We start from the raw sequence: 6000 nt of genomic DNA on the forward strand, positions 1-6000 counted from the left end.
GGGTGTAAGAAGAAAAAAAATCAGAATTTGTATTCTTTAGTTTTTAATCTGAGCCTGCTAAATATTCTACTTCAATGTAGGTTTTTAAAAATTTATTTATTTTTTGAGAAGAGTCTTGCTCTGTTGCCCAGGCTAGAGTGCAGTGGCTCTATCTCTGCTCACTGCAACCTCTGCCTCCTAGGTTCAAGCAATTCTCATGCCTCAGCCTCCCGAGTAGCTGGGACTATAGGCCTGTGCCACCACGCCTGGCTAATTTTTTTTTCTTTTTTTTTTTGAGACGGAGTCTGGCTCTGTCTCCTAGGCTGGAGTGCAGTGGCGCGATCTCAGCTTACTGCAACCCGCGCCTCCCGGATTCAAGCAATTCTCCTGCCTCAGCCTCCCGAGTAGCTGGGACTACAGGCGCAAGCCACCATGCCCGGCTAATTTTTGTATTTTTAGTAGAGATGAGGTTTTGCCATGTTGGCCAGGCTGATCTCGAACTCCTGGCCTCAGGTGATTCACACACCTCGGCCTCCCAAAGTGCTGGGATTACAGGCATAAGCCACCGCGCCTGGCCAATTTTTGTATTTTCAGTAGAGATGGGTTTTTGCCATGTAGGCCAGGCTGGTCTCAAACTTCTGGCCTCAAGTGAGCAGCCCGCCTCAGCCTCTCAAAGTGCAGGGATTACAGGCATGAGCCACTGTTCCCAGCCCCTAATGTATGTTTTATAATGCGCTTATGAACACAGCAGAACACATATACCTAAGTTATAAATACTAAATATACAATTAAATACAAAATGAATGCTCAAAAATATTTTTGTGGGTTTTTTTTCAGTCTTTATTTTGTTTCCTTTCATATGTAGTCCTGCAGATCAAAAACATTTTCCCAGATGGGGTATGCAACCACAGTTTGCATTAGTGTTGGAGACCCCTGGAACGAGTTCTCACTTGAGGGGCAGCAATGATAAAGATTACTTGAGGCTGGTGCAGTGACTCACGCCTGTAATCCCAACACTTTGGGAGGCCGAGGCAGGATGATCACTTGAGCCCAGGAGTTCAAGATCAGGCTTGGGAACATAGGGGACTCTCTCTCTACAAAAATAAAAAAAATTAGTCGGGCATGGTGGTGCATGCCCATGGCCTCAGCTACTTGGGAGGCTGAGGTGGGAGACTCGCCTGGGCCCAGGAGGTCAAGGCTGCAGTGAACCATGATCATGCCATTGCACTCCTGCCTGGGCAACAGAGCAAGACCCTGTCTCAAAAAAAAAAAAAAAAAAAACACTCTGCTTCAAGAGGCTGGATTCAAATTCTTAATTGGCTACTTTAAGCTCCAGGCTATGTGGCTGGATGAGTTTATAGGACCTTCCTAAGCCTCAGTTTCCTCATCTAAGAAATGGCGGTGGCAATAGCACCCACCTCAGTGGGGATTAAAAGAGCTGCTGTGGCCAGGCGAGGTGGCTCATGCCTGTAATCCCAGCACTTTGGGAGGCTGAGGAGGGTGGATCACCTGACATCAGGATTTCAAGACCAGCCTGGCCAACATGGTGAAACCCCATCTCTACAAAAATACAAAAATTAGCTGGGCATGATGGCTGGTGCCTGTAATCGCAGCTACTTGGGAGGCTGAGGCAGGAGAATCGCTTGAATCCTGGAGGCGGAGGTTCCCGTGAGCTGGGATCGTGTCACTGCACTCCAGCCCGGGCGACAAAGTCAGACTCCATCTCAAAATAATAATAATAATAATAATAATAATAAATCAAAGAGCTGCTGTGCATAAAGCCTGTAGCTCAGAGCCTGGCATGTGAACAGTAGCTGCGGTTATTAATTCAGCTACAGGGCCTTGGCCTGGCTAGTTATTAATTCAGCTACAGAGCTGGGCCTGGCTGGGCCTTTCGGTGGGTCCAGAGATGAAATGTACATGGGTCTTGCATGGTGGAGCTGACCTACTTAAGGAGACCCAAACCTAGGAACTGGTCATTATAAATTAGCGTGAGCAGGGCTAAGACAGAGACAGGGATGTCAGTAGACACTGACAGAGTGCAGGGATTCTTCGGGAAAGCTCTGATGCCTTGTGCAGAAAACAACAGAGAGATGTCTGAGAACACAGATGTATGTCAGACACCCTCTTGGGTTAGAGAGGCAGTGTAGCCTAGTGATGAGGGGGCCTGGAGTTAAGACAGACTGGGATTGAATCCTGGCTTCCCTTAGGCAACTTACTTAACCTTTCTGTGCCTCAGTTTCAGTATCTTTTTTTTTTTGAGATGGAGTCTCCCTGTGTCGCCCATGCCTGTAATCCCAGCACTTTGGGAGGCCAAGGCGGGTGGATCACCTGAGGTCAGGAGTTCGAGACCAGGCTGGCCAACGTGGTGAAACCCCGTCTCTACTACAATTAAAAAATTAGCCAGGCATGGTGTCGTGTGCCTGTAATCCCAGCTACTCGGGAGGCTGAGGCAGGAGAATCGCTTGAACCCGGGAGGTGGAGGTTGCAGTGAGCCAAGATCGCACCACTGCACTCCAGCCTGGCAACAGAGGGAGACTCCATCTCAAAAACAAATTAATTAATTAAATTAAATTAAATAATATGTATCCATTTCGTAGAATGACTCCAAAGTGCCTAGAACAAGAGACAGCCACACGAGGTCCTCAATAAGTATCAGCTATCAGATTTTTGAACAGACATGTTGTGGGGCTGTGAAAGTTTCAGAAAGTGTCATTTCCCAGGCCCAAGGCAGCGACTTGCTTCTGGGTCCTGGTGCTGTTATTTCAAATGACTAACATTGTGACTATGTAATGAACCACTTCCAATTTTCTGTGAATTGGAAGATGACTGTCCTAATTCTGTTTTAGAACATCAGAGACCCCTGGATACCCAATTGTTAGGGGAGCCTGCTAACCAGACTCCTGTCCTGGAGTGGCAAGCCAGGCAGAAAGGGATGACCTTGAGGGGGGGTCACAGACCCTTTCTACAAGATTATTTTAATGCTAATGCTCAGACACTCCCAACAGGGCTCAGAGCCCTTTTGCTCTCATCCAGTGAGAGCGTGCTGTGGGTGCACATTACAAAAAAGCCCGGTTAGAGAAACGGAGCAAGCCCCCCAGGGTCTAGAAATGGATGGCTCTGGGAAATGGGGATTTCCCATCCCACTGAGGTGTGGCCACAGGTTCCCAGCACCCAGACCCCCTCTGAAGATGGCCAGGGAGTTAAGAAGATGAGGGGCCAGGGTGGGGGTGTACAGTCAGAGACTGAGCAGGCCTTTCAAAGTGGGAGGAGGGCCTGCTAAGTAGGTAGCTGGGGAGTTATCATTCCCATTTCACAGTTGAGGAAACGGAGGCCCAAAGCACAGAGACTTCTGTTTTCTCTAAGCAAAGATTAGCCTGGTACAAGTACAGCTGATGACCCAGCCCTGACATCCTCCTCTCCCTAACTCCCCCATCCAGGCATTTGGTGTAGACACCCCTGAGGGAGTTAGGAGCCCTGGGGGCCAAACCGACTCGGTTACTGTTTCCCATGTGGATCTTGAACAAATCACCTGTCTTCTGAGCTTGTTTCCTCATCTGTACAAGGGGTTGGTTACTATGCCCCACCTTCACCCCTTCCTATTTTTCTTCCAATCCCCTCACTCTGAAGCTTGCCCAGAAACTCATCCCAAAGGGGCAAACCCATCTGGAGGCCTGGAGGTCATTGGCCCTGGCTCAGGGATCCTGTCTGCTCCCAGCCCACAAGGAGCGGATATGGGCCAACCTAGTGGTTCGTGTCCACCTGGCCCAGACCCAGAGATGTCTTCATTCTGGGAGTTTTCCCAAGAGCTCATCCCCGTCCTTCTCTCCCCAGCGCTTCCCGTTCTCTGGTCCCTCAGCACCTTCAGTTGGTCCAAGTCCTTTCTACAAACACACAAACATGCAGACCCTTTTTCTGCCAGACCCATGATGGCGGTGTCTGTGGGGACAGGGCCTACATAATTTAGCTCATTTAATCTTCACAACACCCTGGGGAGGTAGCTCTATGTACCCACTTTCCAGATGTGGAAACTCATGGTTACAGAGAGCAAAGGTCTTTCTCCAGATCCCAGTGTTGGCGGTGGAGGTCTTGGCCTGTTTTTTTTCTGTTACGTCTCCCTGTCTCCCTTCACAATCTTCCATGGAGTGTTCAGAATGGTACCCAACCATGGCCAGTCTCTCAAATGTTACATTATGCAGCCATTAAAACAATGATTACACATACACAAATGACTCACCACAACGAGAAAATGCTTATGACACAATATTCAAGGGAAAAGCAGGACATAAAAGTTGCAGATACAGTATGATAAAATTATATGAAAATGGTTGTGCATGGAAAAAAGACTGAAAGGAAACACCAAAATATCCAGAGTGATTGTTTGTGTCCTGGTACTATGGATGATTTCTTTCCTACTTTTCCACTTTTCTACATTTGCCAAATAGTCAATCGGCATACAGTTTTACAACAAAGAAAAGGCACCAATGATAATAATGATAATAATAAAAAGAATGATAGGGCCGGGTGCGGTGGCTCACGCCTGTAATCCCAGCACTTTGGGAGGCCGAGGAGGGCGGATCACCTGAGGTCAGAATTTGGAGACCAGCCGAAACCCTGTCTCTACTAAAAACACACAAAAATTAGCCGGGCGTGGTGGTGCATGCCTGTAATCCCAGCTACTAGGGAGGCTGAGGCAGGAGAATTTCTTGAACCCGGGAGGCAGAGGTTGCAGTGAGCCGAGATCGTGCCAGCAACAGAGTGAGCCTCCGTCTCAAAAAAACAAAACAAACAAATAAATAATAATAAGAAGAAGAATGATAACAATACATTTGCGGTTGAAATATTTGGAAACCTGCTGCTTCCTCTTCAACTTCCTCTCCTTCAATTCCCTCCAAAGTCTACGTTTTCAGGACAACGTGACTATAACCCAGAGACAAGGGAGGATTTGTGGGGAGCAGGCAGTATCTCCACAGACCCACGCCCACCTCCTCCTCCTCTCCTTTGACCCGGTTCTCCTCTCTGTCGAGTGAGGACCCCCACCCCGGGCCCTCCTCCCAGCACCTACCCCCAGCTGCTGCTGGTGCTCACCTGAAGCTTGCTGGCCGGCCTTCGAGATGCGAAGTGCGCACACCTGTGCCTGCAGGTGAGGACTCCGCTGGGGAGCGCTCCGGGAGGAGGGAGCCGGCCGGGGGCGGGGCCGCGACGTCACCGGCCCCGCCCCGCGCCGCTTCCCGGCCCCGCCCCGCCCCGCCCCGGTTTCCCGGCCCCGGGGGTTTCGTGGTTCTCATGCTTGCGGGGTGAGGCGCTGGGACACTTCTCCCGGCACGCACGCCCCACATGGCTTGGGCCCCGGGCGTCAGCCGCGCCCGCCTTGGAGGGAACCTCCAAGTGCGGTCCTCGGGGGTGGGCGGACTGAAAGGGGAGGTCCCGCTCTCCCAGATGAGCATCTTTCTGATCTCCCAGATCGGAAAGAGCTGGGATCCCCCACCCCACCTCCACCCCTGGGTTACTTAGAACTCTTGGGGCCTCGGACTTCAGGTTCAGATCACCTGGAGTAAGGGATGACCTCGGAGGGATGAGGAGCCTCCGAAAGGCCTGTTTCCTTCTTCTCGCAGCCCACTCTCTGTACTTCTCTCTAGCCCGCTCCAACACCTAAGAGAGAGATAGGGACATGGAGATCGGGGTGTTTGAGTCAAGTTATCTTTGGATCTGACACCTGCGCTCGGGAAACTATCCATCTTCTTTGTATTATCTGAGACTGCTTGTATTTGGCAAATTTTTTTCTTGAAAATATCAGCCTGCTGGTGGTGGCAGAGATAAGGGTCTCCGCTCTGTGGGACATGTTCCAGCTGCCCAAGAGTCGTAAATTAGCGTTTGCCTTAGGGCAGCAATTCCATTTCTGGAAATCTCTTCCAAGGAAGTCATGCAGAATACCTGTTCATTGTGGAGATCTTTTTATTTACTTTTTTTTTTTTTGAAGCAGGGAGGGTGTTGCTCTGTTGCCCAGGCTGGAGTGCAGTG

This window comes from Pan troglodytes, chromosome 23 (genome assembly GCF_028858775.2).
Source record: "Pan troglodytes isolate AG18354 chromosome 23, NHGRI_mPanTro3-v2.0_pri, whole genome shotgun sequence".
NCBI classification, from domain to species: domain Eukaryota; kingdom Metazoa; phylum Chordata; class Mammalia; order Primates; family Hominidae; genus Pan; species Pan troglodytes.